The 27,500-nt window shown below is 45.6% G+C and overlaps 1 long non-coding RNA gene across 1 annotated transcript in view; it reads right to left on the bottom strand.

Annotated features, from left to right (window-relative positions):
* The window catches only part of LOC147012300 (uncharacterized), a 302,367-nt gene that overhangs the window by 118,199 nt on the left and 156,668 nt on the right, over positions 1-27,500 (bottom strand). The window lies entirely within an intron of this gene.

Here is a 27,500-nt window from a genome sequence, read left to right as displayed (position 1 = left end):
CAGCTGGAGACTGGTTTAAAGTTTAAAAAAATTACAACATTGCAATTAGCACTACCGTGTGACATGCAAGTGAAGTTACCCCCTACCTAGTACGTTTTAACTCTACCCTTCAGTGTGTGCGACAATTTAAACTACATATGTCCCACCTGATAAGTTGGGAACTACCTAACTGACTCACACAGACAACCTTATGCTGCACCGAAATTGCCGGAATTTTTGAAACTACAACACAGCCGGTGGGCTTTAATAATTGACACAACGATACAACTATATACAATTTCTGACCCAGGACCTGGAGAAATGCAGAGGAAAAATTGTGGAGTGGGGGGGGGGCGGAAGAACACCTGCTGATCCTTGCCATCTTTATGCTCTTCACCAGCACACCTAACAAAATAAACCGGCAGGCCAGTGACCGGCATATAGGCCATAAACGTTGTGGACTTCTAAACAAAAATGGTCAAGAAGCAGCAACAGGAATTGAGCCACTTCCTCCACAGAGCTGCGTTTGTGCAGTTCATGGCCTTGGTGATTCGTGGCAAAACAAGTGAGGCAAACTGGCATGAGCCTGGTATGTGGCTGGCATGAAGCTGCCATGAGCTGGCATAATGCTGGAATGAAGCTGGTAGAAAGGGGGTATAAAGCTGGAATGAGCTGGTGGGAAGCTGCTATGAACTGGTAGGAAACTGGTATTAGCTGGTATGAGCTGGCAGGAAGCTGGTATGAACTGGCATAAAGCTGGAATGAGCTGGTATGAAGCTGGTAGAAAGGTGCTGCAACAAAGGGGCATGGAGCTTCCCCTTATAGCTTGGCATAGGTGGGACAATCCCTCAAAGTCTAATCTCAAATAATGAGGAATAAAATCTGAGCAAGTCGCACCTGCTCATTGCCAGAAATATCCCCCCCCCCTCCACACACTCGCCCCTCCCCGCCTTTATTACAAACACTCTTAAATGCCGTGCCCCCTCTGTGCGAATGCCCAGGGTACCATTTGTATACTTTCAGCAGAGCTCGGTTGCCCGAATGTCGGGAAGAGTTCCCCACCAAGCCCAAGTTGTACTGACGACCCCATGCTGCTCGAGCAAAGGTACAATTTTTTGAGCGAAAAGTGAATATGCAATTACAGTAAGATGCACTAGATGACATCTGGTTAACATGGTGACTTTCGAAAATAATTGGAACGTGACGCCAAACAATGCATTCTGCGGCAAAGATAGGTCTACATGAACACCTCTTGATTAAAGTGGGAGAATGTTTATGTGTTTACAAATGCAATTTGTGAGTTGACAAGTGGCGGACAACCATGGTTCACCAGGCAGGCGTGATGTAACGAGCACGCGTGCGGGGTGCTCTGCAGCCAATCGCTACGTTAAGAACCGTCTTATTACCTCTCATCTGGTCATATCTCACAGACTTTCGGACCACAAAATGGAACGAGTACCTTTGATTGATGAGACCACAAATTCCACCGAAGGTGTACTGCTGCCTTTGCCACAAAGTGCCAGAGGCTGGCTTGGCACAAAGCTTCGTGAATCATGATGGCTTAACTTTAACCTGTGATGTTACTAATTAAGCAAGGCGGCTGTCAAGGCCTCTTTCTTTTTCACCATGTCTGCCGTTTATTGTTATTATATTTCACGTTTTCAAATAGCTTACCTGCTTTGATTTGAAAAAGCATCAAAGCAAGCAAGCCAGGCATAAAATGCTCTGCAGGAACAATACATACATAGTGGTGTTTTCTTTTCAGGGGATGGAAGTCATGATACTTCAACCAATTAAAGTTGTTAGGTTCGCTGAAATGAATTCCCTCCATGCGCTGTTATTATATTCTAATGTTCTGTCACTGCTGTATATCAACAACCATTCAGCGAGCAACGCGTGAGACCCTACCAGCCGCGTGAGACCGTATAAGCCTATAACCGTGCAAATGCGAGACAATTAACAGCGTAAAAGGTAAGTTACAGGTATCGAATCGCATAGTCAAGTGATTGTGATGTCACTGTCAATGCATCATACAAATCGTTGATTGTGTGTGTAACACACACATATATATATATATGTATATATATATATATATATATATATATATATATATATGTATATATATATATATATATATATATATATATATATATATATATATATATATATATATATATATATATATATATGTGTGTGTGTACACACACACACATGTAAAGGCTATTCTGGGTGAACAGTTACTGGGTATGTCTATATATATATATATATATATATATATATATATATATATATATATATATATATATATATATATATATATATATATATATATCACCAGCTGGTGGGTATGTGACTCCAGAGAGGGTCATGTGGGTCAATTCGTAAGCCCGTATAGTAATCCAACCTCGGTACATTCGCGTATCCTCGTGCGGTGGTGTGAGCGAGGGAGGCATGACAACGGACATCCGCGAGAAGGAGGCGGTGGCGTTGTTGGTAGTGGTTGGGGTGGTGGGGGTTGGGATTGATGGTTGGGGGGTGGGGAGACCATTGCAGCCAGCCTCTGTCACCCATCGAAGCACTGGCCCCTGCTGCCGGCGGCAAGGGCGGCCCGGCGTGCAGGGATTGGCGGCGGTCTGTCTGCGGAGTGTAAGGCGATCCGTGCAGGAGCAACGCAAGGACCAACTCTGCGTCGAGGGGGTGGGAACGATAGCTCGGTTCGAGATCGGGACGCTGTGTGCTTGGGAGGTGTATCCAGGAGGGTGAAACCTTGTCCCCCACCCCAGCCGACGATACGATCTTCCCCTGACGCTCAACAAAGACTCACCTGTTTGTGTCTGTGCTTACCTGTGTTTCTGCACTCCACTAGAAAGCACGTGCACTCTGTTTGCATTGATAGTCGCGCCACTCGTCGCTATCTCATTGGACGAGATTGCAAACACTGTCTCAGTTGTTGCAAAATCCTAAGATGCCACTTTCGCCTTTTCCTTTGTTCTCCAAAAGCTCACGCGACCCAACATGGTGTATTGACATGTCTTGTGCATGACGTCCAACAGTAGCACATCTGATTGTTGTATATATAATGTAGTTTGAGATGGGATTTTGAAATATTTCCAGTGTTTCATTCCCGCTTGAGCCCGTGTCTCCTGATACCGATGTCGTGTTCAAGTCCAGTATGCTAATAAGTTAATTTGTGTGTTTGTGCTTACAAATGTCCTTCCGATGGATGTGGAGGTATACTCATGTGTTTTTCCTGCATGTGACTTGGATACAAAATCAACTATGAGCCTTCCTCACTCTTGAAAACCACAAATTTCTCAAGTTTGAAAAATAATCTGCAGCTGAAGTGTGTGTGTGTGTGTGTGTGTGTGTGTGTGTGTGTGTGTGTGTGTGTGTGTGTGTGTGTGTGTGTGTGTGTGTGTGTGTGTGTGTGTGTGTGTGTGTGTGTGTGTGTGAGATTTGTTTTGAAAATGACTCGGATGAATGAAGGGTTAATCATTCATTAGTTATTTCATATATAATGTTGGAGTAATTGTTTTGTAACCCTAGTTAGGAACCACCAGGTTCGGGTGCATGGGAAGCTCCTTGTCGCTCTCGCCCCTGTGTCTCTTTTCCCTCTGTAATTAACATTCCTAATCCTTCCCCATTGCAGCTTCTCACCCTCACCTCCCCACACAACCGCATCAAAATGGCCTGTCCATGTGAGCAGCTTCGGCCACCTTCCGTCGACATATGAGCGACCTTGGATATGACTGCGATGACGTGGCAGAGACACTTGAGCAACTTCACTGCTGCAGGAGCACGTGCACCACCCTCACTGGGCTGGAGGAAAAGCCTCACCGCAGGGTGTATGTAGCACCGGCTATATAAGCCGGAAGTGGAGCAGCACCACAAGAGTGCCAAAAGCGATTGCCAAGGGAAGGAATGCCAAGGATAAGAGAAGAGACGATGAGGTCAGTTCCGTGCTCAGTCCCACAGTCGGCCCAGCTCGAGGGTTCCACAGTTCGAGCTATTCTCGCCACAGCACGGGCGACTGTGCCCTCACTTGTAAGCCCATCAGCTCCTCACAGGAAAAGGAAAGTTCCTCGACCTCAAGGAAAGTTCCTCGACATATTCACCTCCATTTCTGTCTTGTTATTTCATCTGTCCTGTGTCCCTGAACAATTTTGAGTGTGTTAAGTTTGACTTAGATAGGCGTGCAATCCGTCTTCGCTTCGGTTAAGCGTGTTGTTTTTATTTTTCTCTTCATTGCTTAATGACCCCACACACACGAAGCGAAAAACTTCTGCAAAAAACAATTACAATAATATAATAGATTCACTTCTGTCTGTCTGTGTCCATTCGTGAACGTCAGTTTATGATCGAGGCACAACTTCATTTCAATTCAATGTTATATTTTGAACACGAATCGGAACATGAATAGGAAGACCAGTTTGCCGTTTTACATACTTTGGCTCTGAATTTGTCGCAATCGCACATGTGCAGAGAGGAGTAATATCTATATATATATATATATATATATATATATATATATATATATATATATATATATATATATATATATATATATATATATATATATATATATATATATATATATATATATTGTTACGGCTGTGGAAATTCGCATTACACCATAAAGGGCCCTCAGGTGAGATATCTCGATAGGTACATGTGCAGTTAGCCCAAACCCGTTGTATGGAGGGAATTTATGTGATCCATTCGGGCTGTGATCCTCCAGTTAGTCGTTTTTTCTTTCTCTATCTTTTATTTCAAACAAACAAAAACCGCCAACGATGCTGGTGGGCTTTTCCCGCCATTCTTCCCCACGCTTGGTGTGAGGGAAGGGGGAAGGGCAGCTCGCCGCCAATTGGTGGATGAACAGCGTGAGGCGGTCAGGGTGAGGAACGTCCCTTTTCGAGAAACTCCTCGAAGGAGGGTGGAGCCGAAAATGGGGCGGAGCGAAGGGCGGAGCTCCGTGCTATAAAAGACGGACACGGGCGGGGCGTTCTCTCTCCTCTTCCTCCTCTCTCTTCCTCGACTCTCTTCTTTCTCTTCCGCTTTGCTCGTCTGCGTGTGGTTGTTGCTGTTGGTGGTTCGTTCGTCCACGAGTTCTTCAGAGAGTTCTCCTACGAGTCCAGCTGGAGGGAGTCGAGTCGGCGCATCCTCGTCCTGGGCCCTGTCGCCGTCTACAGCGGGAGAGGGCGAGCCTTCTGCCAGGTGCCGGAAGCCCCGTTCGTGGCGCAGAGCGGCTACACGTGCCGGCGCAAGGTGCAAGTCGCAGACCACATCGGGGGAGGCTCAGATTCGAGGCCAAGGACGCGACGCTGGACGACACGTGCAGGGAAGTCGCAACTTTCTCCTTTCCTTTGGGTTTGTGTAAATGACTGTGGGTGGCGCCTGTCCTTCAAGTAAAACTGGTTAAGTGTTGCCGTGTGTACGCGTATTCGGTTTTCACTCTTTCTTTGCTTTTTATGTGCATTTTTCTTTTGCTGCATTAAACGTGCTTGTGTGAACTTGTTCCCTGTTTCGCTGCGTCCTTTTCCTTCGTTTGAATTTCCATCTTGCATCACGTAAGGGGTTCGTAGTGGGTTTAAAACGCCCGGTAATTAATCGTAACCGTCAAGGCCGACGATAACACCGCTCGGTTATCACTGTAGCACGGAACGGATCGCTTAAGCGGTTCGTGTCTGGAGTCGGCCTGTGGCGTGGTACGGTCGACCATTCGCGCAGGTACTTAGGTAGATCGAATTTGGCGAGCAACCCTATCCTGCGCGGGTGGGCAATTGGCACGATCGTGGTGAGGTTAAACCCCCACCCGTGACGAGCTCCCGGCGTTGTTCCGAGAGGGTCACGACAGAATTGTCCGTCCGGTGGGCGACGTGCCGCGATTCGAGTTACGTGGCAGTTCGCACGCCGGCGGGCACGAATTTGCAAATATATATATATATATATATATATATATATATATATATATATATATATATATATATATATATATATATATATATTTTCCTCTGTCTCCCTGTCTGGCAGTCAAACAAAATTGAAAATCATTTCAAACAGGACACTTACTGTTTATAAAGACATCATAAAGGAGACAAACAACAGGTGTGAATAACTAATGTAATGTGTTCGATAAGGTGGTGTTATAGCCACTGCGTCAATGGCAGTAAACTTCCAGAATTAATTTTTTATAGGACCTTAAAAATCTTTATTTTTTTTTGATTTGGTCATGTACTTGAACACTGAAGAACACAAATTGCCTTCCTACCACATCGAAAATCCTCCAGTTTTGCAGTACTTGCACATGTTAAATAAGATGGTGTATCAGGCTGCTTCAACAGTGCTAAATTTCCGGATTTTTTTTTCTTCGACCTCTTAAAATAATCATTTAATTTCAATTAAATTATGTACTTGAACATTGAGTGTGGTAAAGTGTTTGTTGTATGTTCCCCCATCCCTGTTGGTATTATTAATTCAACCTATTTTGTTTAAAAGCACTTGCTGTGAATTTTGAGCCGTGAAATTGCCCTCTGATGTATCAAATTCTCCTTCATGCCGAATATGTGTGCTGAGCTATGGAGCGCAGGCCAAATTAATTAATCTTTAACCACAATGCATCGCAGAGTTGTTGCGTGTGTGCAGAACATCTCCCTTCAGCATCCTGGAGTTAATCTCCAGCATTTTTGCATTGTGCATTAGGGAGATTGAGGCCACTACAAACTTTTGTCAGTTGAGTGGGATTTTCAAAGTCTCATTAAAATTATAAATGATTGGTGTCCGGGAAATAAAGTTAATTCTGATTTCGAAATTGAAAGTGATTTTCCACCCAAAATTATATTTACAAATCAAGCATTCTCGGGGTTAATTGCTGGTGTTTTTTTTTAAGGGGGGGGGGTAAATAAAACTATTGGAGGACGAGTGCAGCCCAAAAGAAAAAAATGGATATCACAGCGACATATATAAATCAGGCAGAGACCCCCCCACCACCAGCAGCCCGATCCCACCTAGCAGCTTGGTTCCAAGCACCACGGATACCTAATGGCCCAAGGAGCCACGTAAGATAAATTGGAAGCCGATCTTAGAACTGGTCAGGCCGACCAGTGGAAAATGGCGGCTTGACAAAATAAAATGGCAGTCAACCTTGTGACCAAAACAGAAGCCAGAATGAGGATCAGGCCAAACAAAGTAGCAGCAGAACCACATCAAAGGACAGTGGATGTTAGGTCCAACAATAGGGCTGGGGTGTATGAAATGGCAAAGGTTGATGTTGAACAGCACCAGTGGTAAGTAATTAGCAGAAAATGCTGTGGTAAAGGGTTGGACAAACCCGGTGGAGAAGAAGTGTGCAGAGGACACCATGGTGGAGAATAGGGTAGAGACACCCGTGGTGAACGGTGAGGAATGCGTGGAAGATAGAGCTACAGACCCCACAGAGATCCTGTGGGGAGTGACAGCAGAGACCCCATAGCGAGTATCAGTATAACCCCCATGGAGACCATAACAGAACCTGTAAACTGTAAAGGATCGTGCAAAGCCCAAATAGGGCAGTATAGAGCCCAGAGAGGATGGTGTAGAGCCCGGAGGGAGCAGGGTAAACCCCGAGAAGGGGTTAGTAGAATTGGGAGGTTAAACAAGTGTTCGTGGAAGTTAAACGAGTGCTCGTGGAGATTAGGTCTGGGTTCTCAGGGGTCGAGTTGGTGCTCACAGAAGTTGTCAGAGATTGGGGAGTATAGGATTTTTAAAAACCACAGGGATAGTTGTGGAGATGTCCACAGTTGGCATAGAGCCGACAGGAACAGTAACACCAGAGACCATGGGGTGCAACATATTGCAGCAGGCCACAGGGTGTCACAGTGGAGAAGAGACCACAGAGAGTAGAGAAGTTGAAACCACAGAGGTGATGCTAGAAAAGTTAATGGGAGGTGTGATAGAAAAGATGACAGAGAGTGCAGTATGTTCAGCCCCTGCCCAAGAGTTAGAATTAAAAGGAGGAGGAAATGGTTGTGCATCTGGGAGCGGTGAGTGCTAATGCCGATGGAACTTACAGACCCTGGAGGCAACTGGAGGACAGCACCAGGTGCAGTGACCTGATGGATGGCCATGACCATCTGGAGGAGCAGGTGGACATCGCCAAGTATGTGGCCGCACACAAGAATGTTGCAGAAGAGGAGCAGTTTCGTAACCAGGTAGGGAGCACCTGGATTTAGGCTCCTCACTGTGTGTGTGTGTGTGTGTGTGTGTGTGTGTGTGTGTGTGTGTGTGTGTGTGTGTGTGTGTGTGTGTGTGTGTGTGTGTGTGTGGCGAGTGGTGCGAGTTGAGTGAGTGCAGTGCTACGGACACTGCATTTAGGCTGTGTGTGCAGAAGAAAGGATGATGAATGCTGCCAGAGGGGTAAGAACTGACAGTGTAGTGGTTAGGTGGGGCAGGATCCTGCAGATGGAAATCGTTGAACCGGGCTCGGCTCCAAGAGCCGAGAAGAAAAGGTGGGGACTGACGTCGACATCTGCGGCTACCCCGGACTCAGCAGAGACTGAGGAGGAAAGGAGGAGCTGCTCCAGGTGGCTGAATCGGGTCCACAAGCCTTGGAGGAGAGGCACGGGTTGGCATGGGCAACCGCGTCTGCTCCAAGAATGACGAAATAAAGGTGGGAGCCACTATGGGCATTGCTATCAAGTGCACAGAAGCCAGAGAGCAGCAGAGCAGCAAAGCGAGCTGGCAAAGTTCATACTATGGGGGCTTCTGAGGTGATGTCGAGTCGTGGAAGCAACAGAATGACCGGTGATAAAGAGCAGAGGGGATGTAGGACCAATCAAAATTGATGTTCAAATTGTGTAGACCAAGGGGCAGGTTATAGAATTTTAGAAAGATTGACGGAAAGTTTGAAATTTTATAGAGTTAGGGAAACAATTGACATGGTTGAATTGGTTTTAATTTGTTGACTGGAAGCATTAAGGTGCATCCTCCTCTCCTCTCCTCTCTTGCTCTGGCAGGACTTGGGATGAGTGAAAACTTAGTGGAGATGTGCTGATGATATGTGAGTGTGGGGTAAATGGGGAATGGGTGGCTAAATTGTAGGTGTGCTTAGTGCAGGGAGTAAATGGTGTAAAGAGTTGATTGACAGCAACGCCTCCGGGTGGAGCCCCCCCCCCCCCCCCCCGAGAAGGTGTTGGTAGATCAAGAACTAATTGAGAACTGCTGCTGCCTGCTACAAGGGACATCGTTGCTGACAAGCCTGTTGGCAAAACCAACATGCTGCCGTTGCTGCTTAATAAACTCGTTACTTGGTCTCTGACATTCACTTGCAGGCACTATGGGAAATGAACTGCTTTGCTGTTCCATGAACTTATCTTTTTTATTGTCTCCTCCATGGACTCTTGATTTTTAATTACTTACTGGTTTGTTGTGTTGTTGATGTTAAAGTGAAAATGCTCATCTTCGAGCCATTTCCATTTTTTTTGTTACGTTTAAATTCCAGTTGGAATTAATAAAGCATATGCTAAACCTCTGTAACGAACATTCTGAAACTTTCCCCATTGTAATTTCTTAACTCCCTATGTGATCACGTGAAAATGGTGGTTTCATGTGTGCGAGTTCCGTCAACATGGTGCATCCACTTGAGCAGCCTCAGATGCAGCTTCACTGACGTGGTGCAAACACATGAGCAACTTTATCACCACGGGACCATGTGCGTGACCCTCGGGGGCACAGGGAAAAGCCCCGCCGCAAGGGATATGTGGAAATACAGAAGAAGCCACCAGCAAAGAAGCGCCACAGAAGGAAGTGCTAAGGGAAGCAGTATCGGGAGTGCTAAGGGAAGCAGTGTCGGGAGTGCTAAGGGAAGCAGTATCGGGAGTGCTAAGGGAAGCAGTGTCGGGAGTGCTAAGGGAAGCAGTGTCGGGAGTGCTAAGGGAAGCAGTGTCGGGAGTGCTAAGGGAAGCAGTGTCGGGAGTGCTAAGGGAAGCAGTGTCGGGAGTGCTAAGGGAAGCAGTGTCGGGAGTGCTAAGGGAAGCAGTGTCGGGAGTGCTAAGGGAAGCAGTGTCGGGAGTGCTAAGGGAAGCAGTGTCGGGAGTGCTAAGGGAAGCAGTGTCGGGAGTGCTAAGGGAAGCAGTGTCGGGAGTGCTAAGGGAAGCAGTGTCGGGAGTGCTAAGGGAAGCAGTGTCGGGAGTGCTAAGGGAAGCAGTGTCGGGAGTGCTAAGGGAAGCAGTGTCGGGAGTGCTAAGGGAAGCAGTGTCGGGAGTGCTAAGGGAAGCAGTGTCGGGAGTGCTAAGGGAAGCAGTGTCGGGAGTGCTAAGGGAAGCAGTGTCGGGAGTGCTAAGGGAAGCAGTGTCGGGAGTGCTAAGGGAAGCAGTGTCGGGAGTGCTAAGGGAAGCAGTGTCGGGAGTGCTAAGGGAAGCAGTGTCGGGAGTGCTAAGGGAAGCAGTGTCGGGAGTGCTAAGGGAAGCAGTGTCGGGAGTGCTAAGGGAAGCAGTGTCGGGAGTGCTAAGGGAAGCAGTGTCGGGAGTGCTAAGGGAAGCAGTGTCGGGAGTGCTAAGGGAAGCAGTGTCGGGAGTGCTAAGGGAAGCAGTGTCGGGAGTGCTAAGGGAAGCAGTGTCGGGAGTGCTAAGGGAAGCAGTGTCGGGAGTGCTAAGGGAAGCAGTGTCGGGAGTGCTAAGGGAAGCAGTGTCGGGAGTGCTAAGGGAAGCAGTGTCGGGAGTGCTAAGGGAAGCAGTGTCGGGAGTGCTAAGGGAAGCAGTGTCGGGAGTGCTAAGGGAAGCAGTGTCGGGAGTGCTAAGGGAAGCAGTGTCGGGAGTGCTAAGGGAAGCAGTGTCGGGAGTGCTAAGGGAAGCAGTGTCGGGAGTGCTAAGGGAAGCAGTGTCGGGAGTGCTAAGGGAAGCAGTGTCGGGAGTGCTAAGGGAAGCAGTGTCGGGAGTGCTAAGGGAAGCAGTGTCGGGAGTGCTAAGGGAAGCAGTGTCGGGAGTGCTAAGGGAAGCAGTGTCGGGAGTGCTAAGGGAAGCAGTGTCGGGAGTGCTAAGGGAAGCAGTGTCGGGAGTGCTAAGGGAAGCAGTGTCGGGAGTGCTAAGGGAAGCAGTGTCGGGAGTGCTAAGGGAAGCAGTGTCGGGAGTGCTAAGGGAAGCAGTATCGGGAGTGCTAAGGGAAGCAGTGTCGGGAGTGCTAAGGGAAGCAGTGTCGGGAGTGCTAAGGGAAGCAGTGTCGGGAGTGCTAAGGGAAGCAGTGTCGGGAGTGCTAAGGGAAGCAGTGTCGGGAGTGCTAAGGGAAGCAGTGTCGGGAGTGCTAAGGGAAGCAGTGTCGGGAGTGCTAAGGGAAGCAGTGTCGGGAGTGCTAAGGGAAGCAGTGTCGGGAGTGCTAAGGGAAGCAGTGTCGGGAGTGCTAAGGGAAGCAGTGTCGGGAGTGCTAAGGGAAGCAGTGTCGGGAGTGCTAAGGGAAGCAGTGTCGGGAGTGCTAAGGGAAGCAGTGTCGGGAGTGCTAAGGGAAGCAGTGTCGGGAGTGCTAAGGGAAGCAGTGTCGGGAGTGCTAAGGGAAGCAGTGTCGGGAGTGCTAAGGGAAGCAGTGTCGGGAGTGCTAAGGGAAGCAGTGTCGGGAGTGCTAAGGGAAGCAGTGTCGGGAGTGCTAAGGGAAGCAGTGTCGGGAGTGCTAAGGGAAGCAGTGTCGGGAGTGCTAAGGGAAGCAGTGTCGGGAGTGCTAAGGGAAGCAGTGTCGGGAGTGCTAAGGGAAGCAGTGTCGGGAGTGCTAAGGGAAGCAAGTACGAATAGAGCAGAGCAAAAGTTTGGTGCCATGACCAACTCGAGGGTGTCAGTATGAGCTATTTAGGTCACAGCACACGTCAACTCCAGCCACAGCACAAGTGACGGAGCCCCATCGGTGCGCCAGTGTACCTTGCAGGAACCTCCATTCTGGCTTATTCTTTTGTCTGTCCTGTATGTGCGTGTCAAGTTAGATTAAGACAGGCATACAGTCCATCTTCTTCTACGTGAGTTTTTTTTTTATCGGATTTTTTCTCTTTCTCTTCCCTGATTCTGTGTTCCCCATCCTTGTTATTATTCATTAAACTTGATTTGTTTAAAAGCACTGTCACTGTGGATTTCGAGCCATGGAATCACCCTCGAGCACACCAAATTATCTTTAAAACTGAACATGCTTGCCAAGCCCCGATGCATAGGCCAAGTTTGTTTCTCTTTAACCGCATCACACCGCTGGCTGAGTCACCTTCACCAGAATTCCTCCATTCAGTGTCTTGGGAGTTAATGTCCAGTGGGTCAAATGTGGCCTGAGACTGAATCTGCTATCACTTGTGTATTAATGGGCCAGAAGAGTATAATTCGTTTCTGCTTGGGGGGGGGGGTGTATATACCTTGTATATACCTTTTTTCTTGATGATGTATGATCCCAACAGCTCCAATCTAAAATCGTGTACATATGGATATATGGTATGCAGTATGTCTAATATATTAAGCTCTTTTTAACCATTCACTCACTTGATGCCAATAATTTCTGGAAACGAAATTTCCGCAAATAAAAGTCGGTTGATGCAGCCTCAGTCTGCTCATTGTGGGTCACATGACTCAAAACAATGGACCTTACACTGGAACTGGTTACTAGGCAATGCTAACGTGTGCATCGTCCACCTTTTGTTTGATAACTTTTGCCATATTTACATTTTTTAATGATTACAACTGTAAACTTTTAAATAAAGAACTGATTCTAATCACTCATTTTTTATTTCCTTATGCAAGTGCAATACACTTCATGAAATATATAAACGCTTATATTTATTATGTATGCACGTAAGATGCATCTAAGTAGTTGCTTGCAATGTGCAATCATGCCCCACGAGTATAATATAAAACTCTTTCTAACCACTCATTGCCCACTGATTTAAATGTTTAGTACTTTCCAGGTGGGCCAGAAAGCTGATATTTTGCATACTGATGTAAACCGTGGCCCATATACAGTACCAGGATAAAAAATTACAAAAACGTCCATAAATGAAAGTCGGAACACATTGCATTATTCTTGCTGGCAGAAGGTCACATGAACACTGGTGGATGGCCCCTCCGAAATGATGTTACAAAAATGGGAGGACCACAGGCGATCTTTTTCGCTGTCGCTGTCGCTGCCGCTCTGTCTCCTCATGGTTACTACACTCCTCTCATCATGGCCGTTTGGTGTGCCACACTCTGGTTGGTTGCTGCCACTTTCCTTGTCGTGTGTGGCTGAACGGCTCCTGGCGATTCATGGTTTTGCCAAGCCCAATGTGAGGCACGAAGGAGGGACTTAAGCGCGAAGCTGGGCCATGTGTTTTGTTGTAACAAATCCCGTTTCATGAACTCTTGTTCATGGGAGTTCATTGGGAGTGGGCTCCATAGCATGTAGTGAATTGGCAAATCGAGCCGTTAGACCAGGAGATTGGGTTTGTTCCTCAACTGAAACACATTTAATTGCGGACCGCTTGACAGGCCCTCTTGGCCAATTCTGTGAAGCAGATTTGGCGCGGTCATGGGTCCGAGATGTCGATTCGCGTAAATTAACTGGCCAAAGCAGGGACTTTTACGACCTTTTTTGACGAGGCACCAGGTGTCTTAAAAGACCACATGACTAACAATTTTTATTTTTATTTTTTTCAAAAAAAGAATGAAATTGACCAGTTTTGTACCTTCCTGTTTGTTTCAATTTTGTTGGAGTAGAAATCAGTAACAACTTTGGTTCAAATAACCTAGTATTGATTAATGCAGTGTAACATTATCAGTATGATCAAAACTCTTCAAGTTCAAGCAATTGTCGTACAGGTCCATGCTGGTTGTGCAGCTGAATAAAAGTTGTACATGAAAGCAGCCGAGAGCTGCTCGCATCTGTCACCTTTTCTTGTCAACATAAAAAGAGCAGCACAACTAGCAGGCTATGTAGCCTCATATATCAGCACATTCTGCAACTTGAGATGTCCCGTCTCTTCATCACCCTGAAAAGACAAGTATTGTAACGTAAGTACATCAAGCCTGCGGCGTTGCACTTGTTTTCCCTAACTTATTCAAACGTTCCGTGGTACGCCCAAGTTTTCCAAACAGGTCGAACATTTTCTCAAGATTTCCTCCGGCACTGCACGTCAGATCCATCAGATGTGACTTCCTGCACAGGTATCATATTTACGGTTTGTGTTCGTAAAGGTACAGAGATTCATCAAACATTGTCTCAACTTCGCCTCCTCTTATTCCACTATTATGCGAAACCCACAGACCCTTGACACTCACGCGACAATGGATTCATTTCAAGAATGGAAGTCAATAAACAACCTACACTTGAGTGTGAACGTTTAACTCTTCTTGGAAGATATTTCTCCGCTAAGAGACAATCTACAAACTTTTCTTTTAAACAAATATTCGACATCGAAGCATATCTTTGCACTGCAATTATCCCCTTAATTTCAGTTCTCGGTGCTCTTAACACTGTAAGTGTGTGTTGTGTGTATCCCTTACTTATTGCTTTATCCACTGTTACTGGAGGTGAAATACAAATAATCATACAAACGTGTAAAGTTGTACAGCTCAATAATTAAAACTTGCAAGAGTGTTTGGCACGGATTGAACAAAGGCATGAACTTGAAATGACCGTTACCAGTCTGCCAAGTACCAATTTGTTATTTTACTGCATCACCAAGAAGCATGACAGCTTGACTAACCTTCCAATTTGTGTTCCATGCACAGACTGATGAAACTGCAATAAACCATGCACTCTCTTCGTGGAGCCCGAGGCGGATGCCCGCCGAGTTTTCGTGGTGGGAAAAAGCAAAATATGTTGCAAACAAGTCCCTGGCAGGCTTGCCACGTGGGTTTATTATGAAAACGACGATGTCTTTCATAGAGGTGTTTCTGAGCAAACAAACTTGGAAGCATGTGTACCTTGAGTCATATAAACATGTCACGTTGAACACGAGAACACCTGAGTTTTATACCGAATTAGTGAGTGTTCGGTTCATGCAGACGAGCAGCTCACGGATTGAAAGCTTTCTGTGATCTTACGTACATTGTTTACAGATGAGATAACATGTCTCCCACCTTTTTCTCCTTGACGACAGTGACCAAGAGGCCAAAAAACTGGGGTTTTCACGAAAGTGTACGAAATGTGTTTACAAACACGCATGCACGTGTGTGTGTGTGTGTGTGTGTGTGTGTGTGTGTGTGTGTGTGTGTGTGTGTGTGTGTGTGTGTGTGTGTGTGCGTGCGAACACACCATAAACACAGACTTGCACATATGCACACGACACCTTATCAATTATAGAATAAGTCATTGGTAGTGTGTTCACCTTTGAGTTGTCTTGCCTTTATTCATCCAACTTCCTAAGGAGTGGGATCCCAACACAAAGTGTGGTCTGATGGATTTGCAGGTAAGGAGCCATATGGCAAAGAATGCTATGCTTTCAAGAGACATTAAGCTGGATATACTGTTTGCCTGCCTGCAATGGATTGTGGACCCTATGGTTTCAGGGTTCAGTAGTTAAAATTTAAGGCCTTCGCACCATTTGTGTTCATGTTGTTTATAGGACTTTTAAACATGTATTAAAGACAAGTGTTACAGACAAGATGTCAGTTGCTGTGTTGTTTTGGGTGACTGCTGTTCCAAATAGTGCTTTGAGAGGTTAAGGTGTTGTGTGTTCATGTTCCCCGATATCTGGATCTGGGTGAGGCCAGGTCAGTGCAGATGACATTTGATGCCAAGAACAGCGGCGGACGGTATAGGCCATTTTATGTGTATTTGAGACTGGTGAAGGACAGGGATAACGATAACTATCCGCAGCTGGTGCAGAGACCAAACACAGAGGAGATCCCTCAGCAGATGACCGAATTAAATGGGGATTATGCCCAAGTGCATGTCCCTGTATTCCGAAAGTGGTCGAAACCACGGCGGTTTTCAATATTAAAAATTAACTAATTTATTCACCATGAGGTGCTCAATAAACTGAATCATCGACGGGGAAAGGATGGCATGAACAGACACGCACGCTGGCTTATAAATAACTAATGTGTGAGGTACAAGACAACAGACATGGACGGAATCCCAGACAATGACATAATATCTCCAAAGAGGGAGACAATCCTGATGGGACTGCCCAGAGAGGAGACAGTGATCTGATACAAGGCTCCAGTTTCCTCCAACAACCAACTCAAGATGTCTCTGACCCGGCATATTTATTGCCTCATCTCCCTGCTGGCCCCGACCATTCTCCCGAAAATGGACAACACCCCTCATCGATGGTCCACGTCCCTTAACATGATACTTCACAATGAAATGAATTCCCCTCCCAGGGTTCACAAGCACCAAACGATCACACACCAAAAAGGGAACCAGGTAAGTGGGATATGTGGACTGATTGGGACTCCACTAAGCAGTCATGAAACGAGACCGGTACAGGACGAGATGATAGGTGGACAACGCCAGGAACCAGTAGAGAGAAACAATCCTGACAAGGACCCAGAGAGGAGACAGCGATCCATTTTGCGGTGTGTGGTAAAAGTAGCTCAGAGCTTTGGCTCTGAATGAAACCAAAAGTGTGACACAATTATTCTTTTTTAAATGCATTATTAAATAATTTTAATTCATTGATTAACTTCAACTTTTCCCACCATTGGGAACGGATACTTTTGTTTGTATCCTAACGACAATTCATGGACCGGTGTTTGTTTGCTTGTCGTTGCTCTTCCTACAATTGTGGGCCGATTACATCCAGACTTGCTACATAGGATCATCATGACCACAGTTAGTGTATACGGGTGTTTTATCTTTGCCAGTGGTCTTGGGAGGGAAGGGAGGGCCAGGTGGGGATGATGCAAATTCTCGATGGAAATATGTATCGTTTCGTGCCCCTCGAGGTGGGGGAGGGTATTACAAGTCCCAACCTTTACAGTATGTACAGTATTTCTGTCCCCACATTTTCCACTACAGTGAGGTGTTTTGGATTATAAGCAGTAGGTATGTTTTTGCTTCATGCACGTAACCCGGGTTATTTTTATTTTTATTTTCGGGAGCGATTGAGGCAGCTGTCAATTGCCTATACACCACCCAAATAAACAAATAAAGGTATGTATCAGAAGAACATGTTGCATGCTTGGAACAAGATTGCCTGTAGGGCAGGTTGGGGATATGAAAAGGACAAACTGGTTCGATATTGGTGAGTATCCGGATCTGGATACGAGATTAAAAAACATTTTAAAGTAATTTTTCACCATTGAGAGATCGGGCCAAAAACAATACACTGTATAGGATTTCGAAAAGTTGTGGACATATTATACCAAAACTTGGTGAATGAGTTCGTTAGGTGACAAGAACAAGCAGATTCGATTTTGGTTCAGGTCCGGATTATCAGTGGGATACAAAGCGTAAACTGTTCAGCCTGGCGGAGGTATGCGCTCTCCCGAGTGCTAGTCTAGTTGGCTCTGCAGCATGTCTCCAACTACCAAACAAATAATCTTGTAAATTTGGTTTCACACCTGTGCATGACCTCCAGGACACCACACCAGTCAGATAAATCCACAGATTGGCCGATTTATTAGTCTATGAATAACCTATAAAGGATAACAGACTTTGTGAACTATAATTCTACAAGGACCACTCAATCTACTATCCATCCATCAGGACCATAATCTGTGCAGAGAGTTGGTGCTGCCTAAGCAGTCTCCTTGGCTATTGGACACAATCTTGGACGGGTCGCCACTCCGACACAGGATACCAGCAAGCTGGCACTCATTTTACCAACCTCAGAAGGATGACAGGCAGAGTCAACCCCACCTGGTATTAATTTTACAGCCAAGGGGGATTTGAACTTAGGACCCTAGGATCCCAAGCCCACCACTCTCACCATGAAGGCAACACCAGGTATGATCTAGTATGATGATGAATAATTTATACATGTGATGTTACTATTAATGGGATTTTCAAAAACTTCTAGAAATGATAAATACTAGTCCAAGACACATATGAAAGTTTTTTTTTATTTTTCATTCTACAAGTATATACAATATATATGATTAGCTGAAAAAATATACTTGTCAAACATACCTGTATATAGTTGTGAAAAATAACAAAGCTGCTGTTTATTGGCCAACTGCAAATATCTTCTTCATAGAATTGCTTGAACGCCCCCTCATACGAAGTTTTTAACTTACCTTGCAATAATTGTGTTACGGTAGTAAACAAAACATTTCCCAATTAATTAATCATCGATGTGAATATAGCAGCTTGAATCTTTATTATCCACCCAACGTACCTGCTTCAAATCGATCGATGTACATACGTACGTGTCTCTGTGGGTTTGTTACCGTGAACGGAACGTGTGGCCAAACCATAACTAACATTTCCTTTTATCTAAATCAAAAGCAGATTTCTTGCTAATCCTTTTATTTATTTATTTATTTATTTATTTGTTCTCGAGATTCATCAGTAGAATAAGTGGTCTTGGAGTGATACTTCTCGTGTGTTACCCAAGATTTGCATTTTTCATATCATTTCAATTTGGAGATCAATTTTTGTTGTTTTGATTTTTTTAGCAGATTCATAACGGTTTGTGTGTTTTTTTTAATTGTGGAAAAACTGAACGACAGAGGGTGGAAGAACAAAACTCTGACAACGGGGCAGAGGTCAAGTGAACAAGAGGCATATAGACAAAGTGTGAGTAGAGTAAGCCGCGGGTGGGGGAAGGTGGGAGGTTAAGTGAACATAGACAAAAAAAAAAAACATGCGTAGGTTTGTGGACAGCATGAGATGATGATGGGCTTATCTCAAAGGAATGGAGTCAGGGGGCCAATTCCACAGATGAGAGAAAAGGAGGGGAAGGTGAATGGGTGGAGGTGAGTATGGAATATATACCTGAGGAGCATAACAAGAGAGGGGTTACTGAATGACTGAGTGTGATTTGGCAGAGCTGAAGAGTGACAAATGTCTGAAAGGGTAAGTGCCCTGAGGAGAGTGAGGTCTCCGTTGTGTTCGAGGTTAAAGATGTCTCCACAGTGCATTATCACGAACCATTACTGGATAATGCTTCTCCATGCTTCAGATATAATGACATACTTGGTGGCCTTGGAGTTCAGTGCCTCTGGGGAAATGAAATGGGATGCAGGATCACCGGACCAGAGTGAAGGGCCAAAGTCCATGCATATAAACGCCGTGGGAACCAAATGCCGAAGGTGATTCCATTTTGGGATGTTGCTGAATACCGTGAGGCACGTCTCAGAAGGCTAGTTTGAGGGTGTATATGGCCCAGGTCGTGGCAGATTGTCGGGTGAAGAAGTTCTAAAGAGTCTACCTGTGCCAGAGGTTGATCACGTAAGTAAATTTGAGGGTTTGCCAATTACCGTACAATCTTGTGGAAGAGACAAGGTTTGACTTTGCAGTGAAAAAGTTCACAAAATGTCCTGGCACATCACAAGTTGAATGAATAAACAATTTTTCTGCACATTTGTGCATAGTGTGATGGTGAGGATATTTGGAGAAGGTTGGGGATGGGAGGAATGGGAAGCGAGAACAAAGTTAAAGTATTTTTAATAAAGAACAACCGATTGTATTTATTATGTGCTCCAATATGGTGGAGTTTGTGACCCCCCCCCCCCTGTACCCTTTTCCTTCATCCCCTTACAGTTTACACCAATCTCCTTCCACAATTCTTCTCCATATCCCTCCAGGTATCTCTCTTCGAATCATCCTCTCTTCTCTTTGTCAGTTTGAATTACCTCTATTTTAGCCGCCCCTTCTACTATACGTACGTAATAAATAGATTTACCCATAACTTACATCGTTCATGCTCAACGATGTGGCTTTTTAAACAGGTGATGTAACCACTCAGTGGCTTTGGAGGTGGCTCTGTGCAGACCCGACATTACCCAGGTGTTGAGAGTTCGGTTGTTGTTTAAAAAATAAAGAGAGACAGAGAGACAGAGACAGAGACAGAGACAGAGACAGAGACAGAGACAGAGACAGAGACAGAGAGAGAGAGAGAGAGAGAGAGAGAGAGAGAGAGAGAGACAGAGACAGAGACAGAGACAGAGAGAGAGAGAGAGAGAGACAGAGAGAGAGAGAGAGAGAGAGAGAGGGAGAGAGAGAGAGACAGAGAGAGAGAGAGAGAGAGAGAGAGAGAGAGAGAGAGAGACAGAGAGAGAGAGAGAGAGAGAGAGAGAGAGAGAGAGAGAGAGAGAGAGAGAGAGAGAGAGAGAGAGAGAGAGAGAGAGAGAGAGAGAGAGAGAGAGAGAGAGAGAGAGAGAGAGAGAGAGAGAGAGAGAGAGAGAGAGAGAGAGAGAGAGAGAGAGAGAGAGAGAGAGAGAGAGAGAGAGAGAGAGAGAGAGAGAGAGAGAGAGAGAGAGAGAGAGAGAGAGAGAGAGAGAGAGAGAGAGAGAGAGAGAGAGAGAGAGAGAGAGAGAGAGAGAGAGAGAGAGAGAGAGAGAGAGAGAGAGAGAGAGAGAGAGAGAGAGAGAGAGAGAGAGAGAGAGAGAGAGAGAGAGAGAGAGAGAGAGAGAGAGAGAGAGAGAGAGAGAGAGAGAGAGAGAGAGAGAGAGAGAGAGAGAGAGAGACCGCTGCTCCTCGCGACCAGAAAAATAAATGTAGACGTTTTAATACGATCATTAGAGCCAAGTGGTCTTGTCGCAGCTTGCCCCTTGACTGTGGCAAGCGACCCCTCAGGTGTGTTTGTGGCATTTAATGAGTGATTCGCAGCGCTGATATCTTTTCCTACGCTTGATAGGCACCCATCAGGGAATTCAGTGGGAGCAGCAGTAATGCCCTTGGAAACGCATTAGCTGCTGTCACTGTTGTTCCTAGCAGATCGGCACGAACAGGCCGTTGCTGCAGGTAATGAGGGGATCCGACGACTTGGTCCGTCTGGAAGGTGAGCGCTCCAACCAGGGGGATGGTCATATGTGTCGAGATGGGCGTGGTCACATTATTATCGGAGTCGGACTGCAGCGTTGGCTTTGAAGTAGGAAGAGCGCAGGTCACAACCATGTCACCCACCTTCCCAAAAACAGTCTGTCGCCAATCTATATATTACGTACGCAAGGGGCGGGGGGAATCGAAATTGAGAAAAATTGATTTAAAAAAAAAAATAAATTAATGAATACAATAAAAAGGGGGCATTCATGGGGAGGGAGGGGGACATTGAAATTTGGGGCATAAGAGGTTATTGGGAGGGGGAGGAGGTATTTATTGAGCACTATTAATATGTAAGTTCCTCCCTAATGTTCTGAAAGGTCCTTTAAAGTAGGAGGAACTCTAGTTCTGCAGATTGAACAACAATACGTGAAATGTCTGACAACTTAATTGTTGGGACAAACGGTGCGTACATACACACACAGCCGGTTGCACTTCCAACAGTTGTGGCAGCAGGAGTTTTGTTATACCTGCCGCAACCCCCCCCCCCCTCGGTGGAGGTGAATCCCTGAGAGATTCGTCGCGTGGCCTCGAATCGGCCTCTGGAGCTCACCTGCCGCGCTCGACAGAGATCGGAGCGAGAAAGGCGACCAATTAATGGTCGCCGAAGGAGGAAGGCTGGGAATCGATCAACGACCGGGCACAAACACGGGGGGGGGGGAATGCTGGGCAAGCCTCTGGTTTGTTAGCAACCCGGCAAGCCAATTACAGGGCCAGAACGCTGGGAACCAGACAAACAAGGGCTACGTCCCGCTGTGCGGCCTTCACGGGCTGGGCGGGGCCTAGCAGGCCCGCCATTGTGGTCTCGTCTCTTTTGCCAAAGTTTGATGTCAAAAGTTCCACCCAAGTGATCGTGATCCTTTCACACACACACAGCGTCCTGTGTTTTACACATTGCAAGCACTCTTCGTCTGGATTAAACTTCGCTTCGTTCATTAAGCAGCACGCTCGCTCGGAGCCTTCCATACTCCTCTTGCATCATTGTGCGTGTGCGTGTGCGTGTGCGTGTGCGTGTGCGTGTGCGTGTGCGCCTCACGCCGTCCCGGGCTCGCTTTGGCGGGTCACGTGAGAGGTTTTATTGCTCCACATCATTCATATCATGACGTATGTGTAGCATGTACAGGAAAGGATCTCGTGCTTCTTACATAACACGGGAAATATATATATATATATATATATATATATATATATATATATATATATATATATATATATATATATATATATACCTCGTGTACGTTCTCTCACGGAGGGGGGGGGGCGGTTCTCACCACAAATCTGGCTGAAGACCTCAAACTCCATGGCGGCTCCTTGAGGTCCAGGTCCCCGGGTGAGCAATCCTCGAGCACGGCAGCGCACGGATATTACAGCCGACTTTATCCAGTCTGCTCGGAGAGCGACCATGCGTGGTGGGTTGTCTAATTAGGGGGTGGGCAGGGGATGGGGTTGCCACATCCCAGCTCGGTTGCTTCAGCCTCTGTTAAAGGTTCGTGTAATAATTACGCTCACAGAGTTCCTCATTATTCTCCTCACTTCATTTACCTACACGAAAAACAGTGAAGTTGGCCCGCGCCTAAAGTGCCGAGTGTAAGCCCCAATTAATCAGAGCGGTCAAAATAGGCCGAGACGGCAAAAAAAAAAAAAAACCAGTGTAAACAGTTCCAATCAAATCAGAACATTTTTCAAAAAAGCCTTTATAGTCATAATAGTTCATATGTTTTTATTTTTATTTTTCTTCTGTGCAAACCCGTCACACTTCAATTATGGGTGTCGTCCGCTCGGTGCAACGTTCGAGGGACTCTCGTGGATCATGGACGAGCATACGTCATGTCAGGGATGTCACAGCGCGGGATTTACCCGGTCTTCCGTCCATGATCCCCCGTCTAAAAGGATCCTCTCCGGGGGTTGCCAAGGAGATTTGGGGATGACGTCATATTGGTCGGATCATATGAAAGGGCTTTCAGCCAATTATAAACAGGGACAGGTGTTTAATGGCGGGTTTTTTTCAATTGTTCAACAATATATAATTGATCATCACCATCACCACCACCATCATCATCGTCATCGTCATCATCACCATCGACGGAAAGGAACAATCTTTTTAGAGTCCGAATTTAACTTTTTATGTCATCTAAACGAGCTCTATAAGCTGGAGCTATTACTACTACTACGACTACTACCACACAGGGAACTTTAACGTAGGAAGCCATTAGAACCATCAAGCTTGTGCAATCCTGCCAACACATATGTATATATACACCTCTCTATCCCCACTGCTGCTGCTGCTACTACTACTACTACTACTACTACTACTACTACTACTACTACTACTACTACGACTACACAAGCCACTTCAACGTAGGAGGCTATCAGATCCATCAAGCTTGTGAAATTCTGCCAACACTCACGTCTACCCCTCTACCCTTACTGCTTATTGGTACTTATCCAATCCTACTACTAACACGACTACCACCTCCACTACTATTAATAATATGACTACTACCATCACCAGTACTACTACTACGACTACAAATGTTATTATGATCATTATTATTATTAAAGTAATTTTGACTGGAGGACCTACCTGTACCCATTACCTGCCTGATAAAGACCTGACCAGGAATAAAACTGCCATTCCTTTCCTTTTAACCACTTCATTCCATAAATCCTATCGTTTTGCTCTATTCAAATTAACTCCCCCCATTCTGTTGTACTTTAATATACCTGTTAAAACGGAATTAAGATTTTCAAAAAACAAATACCATTTAATCACGTTGTCCCCGTCGTAAGAAACCGGTGTCAACGGTACTCTATGTAAGTCTGGTTAACATAAGAATACCACGTACAGTGTGGTATATCCTTGGTTTGTTGAAAGAACGCACTTGACAGATGCCTACTGGCTACGGTCATTGGGACACGTGTGAAGAAGCGCTCTCATTGGTACATTTGGTACTCCAGTTACCATGGTAACGCATTCCCTCAAAATGACATCCTAGGAATTGTACTCATCTTTGTTTCCGAAGCTTGACTGCAATCATATAAATATCAACGACTGTATAACTGTGTAAAATGAGCAGTCAAATGCACATAAACACAATGGAAGTGTGACGTCATGTTGGCATGACAACGTATGGCCGAGTTCTACACTGTTGTAAAATATGCCTATAGCTGCCGTAGCTTTGTGAAGATGGTACAATGTGTTGTTCCAGATTGTAATCACCAATTGGAGAGTCGTTTCTGCAGCATTTGTCAGTTTCTGAAGGAAGCAAGTGTGAAGCAACCGTGGATTGAACAAACAAGGTGATTTATCACTTTTATTCCATCAAAACAAATATAAATTGTCAGTACGAAAAGTTGATGTTTCAGAAGTTGCGTACTCACCCTCTCATTCCATGTACGAGGCCGAAGTAACCCCCTGGCCTCTCGACATAAGCTTCAAACTAGAGCGAAGTCGATGGCGCACCATCACATATACCCACACTTCCCACCTAAAGCAAGGTTGAAAGATGGCAAAAAAGTTCCACCAGGAAATGACCCAATGTCAAATTTTGAGTTAAATTTTTTTTCCCCATTTTGACCCCTGTGACCTTATGTCCCCACACCCTGGGACATGAACCAAGGGTCAAATCCAAAATATTGTTTTAAATGTAGAAAATCAGGTCATCGACTTCTATTCACCGCTCAAGGTTGATGACTTTGTCCAGTCAAGGTGTTGTTCCATAAGCTGTTAAGCTTGAGTGTGGGTGGATACTCTCACAAATTCAAAAAGAAGCAAAAAAATGGCAAATCACCAGTGGGCCAATTCGGCATTGTGTCCACAAAATATGATACACTCGATGGCGTGGATGTCATAAACGTCCGGTGCCCATGGGGATAAGCTGCTCCCCAAAAGGGGTACGATGATAGAAGTCCCACGGTTAAAAGACGTGAAAACCCATTGCTGATAGCAAGCCGCAGCATGTGGTACGAAGCTCCGTTAGTCAAGAGAGGAAATGTATCACTGAAGATAAGGCTGCGAATGTGCTTTAACTCCAGTGAACTCCAGCGAACTACCGTGAACTTCAGCGAACTTCTGTTTTACTCCAGTGAAACTCAAGTTCATGAATCATTTCCGTGATGGTGTAAAATAGCAAGTTTCCAGGCAAGGAAGCGTCGTCACCCTTCTGTTAAAGCTTTCCTCTCCACTCCTCCCGAGTTCTAGGACCTCCCTCTCGAGGGACATCCTCGAACTCAGTAGTAGTGTCGGGCAAAATTATTGGTTCCAAACCAGATAAAAACCATGCCAACATGTCTGCCATTGGTTGGACAAGTCAATGGAATGTAAAATGATGTAAAATGGAATGGAATGTTCATGATGTAAAAGAACGAACAAATTGGCACTGATGAAAAGTACACAACAAGGAGCCCCATCCAAGATCACGAGTGATCAGAATTTGTCAACATTGGAAGAAAGCGATTGATCAAAAAGGTGCAAAAAAAATTGTAGTGTAAAACAATGAACAGTCCCAAAGTTTCAAGATCCAAAAAGCTGGACAAAACGGGCTGGCCAATAGACATGATGGCCAGACCGTGTCTTCTTCACTGCCGGTGCTTGAGGAAACAGCTGCCAGTACCGGCGCTGGTTGTTGTACCACTTCCTGCGAAGGTTGCTGCGTCGGTTGTTGCACAGATTGCTGTGCAGGTTGCTGTGCTGCTTGCTGCACCTGTTGCTGCACAGGTTGCTGTGCCGTTGTTGTGCCAATTGCTGTGCAGGTTGTTGCGCAGTTTGCTCTGCCGATTATTGTGCTGATTGCTGTGCAGGTTGTTGCGCCGGTTGCTGCACAGGATGCTGCGCTGCTCGCTGCGCCCAGCACTTGGTACGAAGCATTGCAGTCAAGAGAGGGAATTAAAAAAACAGTGTGGAACAGAGACATGAGATCTGTGGAAGGAGGGGGATGGGGTGGGGTACACAGGGTAAACAAGATGGACATTACAGGGACTTTCAGAAAGGAAAGCAGGGAATTTGAAGGATGTGGATTTGGGGTGGATTAACGGGAGTAGAAAAGATCGTGGTTTTGGATGGGGGAAGATAAGAGATGGTGGTGAACAGCTGTTTTGAAGACCTGAAGGGAAGAATGGGATTGAAGAGAGTGTGAGAGCTTCTTCCAAAGGTGGGGAAAAAGAGGAATGAAAGAATGACGGTGAGCAGTGATTCTTGATTTTGGTAGTTTTACCAGAAGTGGGTGGCTGGCGGACTGAGAAAGGTGAGAGGCGGGAGCACCAGCCCAGAGGGGAGAGCAGTACTCCATCAGGCTGTGGGCGAAAGCTGTGTGTTGTCAGGAGCTCAGTTGTGCCAAGGAAGGAATTTGCACGACGGAGGATGTCCAGTCGTCAACTGGCTTTGGAGACCAGTCATCTCGAAACTTAAGGCTCGATTGGCCTAGCTCCTCCCATGACGTCATCTCGACCTCGTGTTCATCCATGTACGGTCTTGCAGCAAGCACCTTCCACATCATGATTTTGACTATCGTCGTAATCCGGGGATTCTTAATCAGAAAATTCTTCGTCAAATTCACTTTCTGACGAGTCTGAAGCGAGTTGTGCGTCGATTATTATCCATTGGGAGCTGACAATCTTTCCCTCGATTACATCACGGTAGTTTATCTGGAATCTTTAGGGGCGGTACCCAACTGGTATGCTTTTTTTTAACTGTAAAAGGTCAGAAAAATTATTAGAATTAAATACCACATTCAGTTCTTTGTTTTGTACTTAAAATCTATATCATCACATCAAAAAAAATTCTGATTCAGTTCACCTTTAAACTTTCACCACTAAACATAATGGTCATAAATCCTATCTACTAATCATAACTACATGGAAAGCTAGAAAAGCTAGATGGATAGAACAATGGAGTTATTTGTTATGAACAGCAGAGTTTGTTTATTGACATGTGTTTGGAGGTTTTGGAGGAGATGGTGATGGGAGGTGTGTAGTGGGTTGTTGTTTCATATGCAGCCTGTAGCTGCTGGTTGCATCATTTCTCGGAGTGCAGATGCAGTGCCCGCCACCAGTAAACTGGTAATCATTTTGCCGACCTTGGAAGGATGACGGGCTGAGTCAACCCACCTGGTGTTAATTCAACGTAAAATTGGGTCTCAAAGTGAAGACCCTATCAGATCTTAAGTCAGCCACCTTCACCGTGAAGCCAATACAAGACCTCGATGCGAGATTATAATGAACGTTGAACTCCTCTTTTCCCCAACACGACTTTCCAAAGCACACATAAGAGTGAATAGATGGGACAACGTTATGTGCACATTCGCCTGTACAGAGTGAGATGATAACGAACCCTTAACCAAAACTCTCTAACATTTCTCTTTCATGCTGGCTTGGAAAAACTCCCCAGGTTCTCCTGCAAAATATCATCATCATCATCATCATCATCATCATCATCATCATCATCATCATCATCATCCGGAAGTAAATGGATTCCATTCCACCGACAGCGTTGGTATGTTTGTTGGTAGTCAGGGTAAGACTTGGTGAGAGGAGCACCAATGTGTGTGTCCAACCTGCCGTTAAATATTTGAAGTGATGGTGCAGTTTCCACCAAGTGAGGAAGGCTGTTCCATTTCTCA

The sequence above is a fragment of the Eptatretus burgeri genome, chromosome 15 (genome assembly GCF_056783735.1).
Source record: "Eptatretus burgeri isolate ZD-2024b chromosome 15, Ebu_testis_v1, whole genome shotgun sequence".
Lineage (NCBI taxonomy): Eukaryota > Metazoa > Chordata > Myxini > Myxiniformes > Myxinidae > Eptatretus > Eptatretus burgeri.
This window is presented reverse-complemented; position numbering and strand designations above follow the sequence as displayed.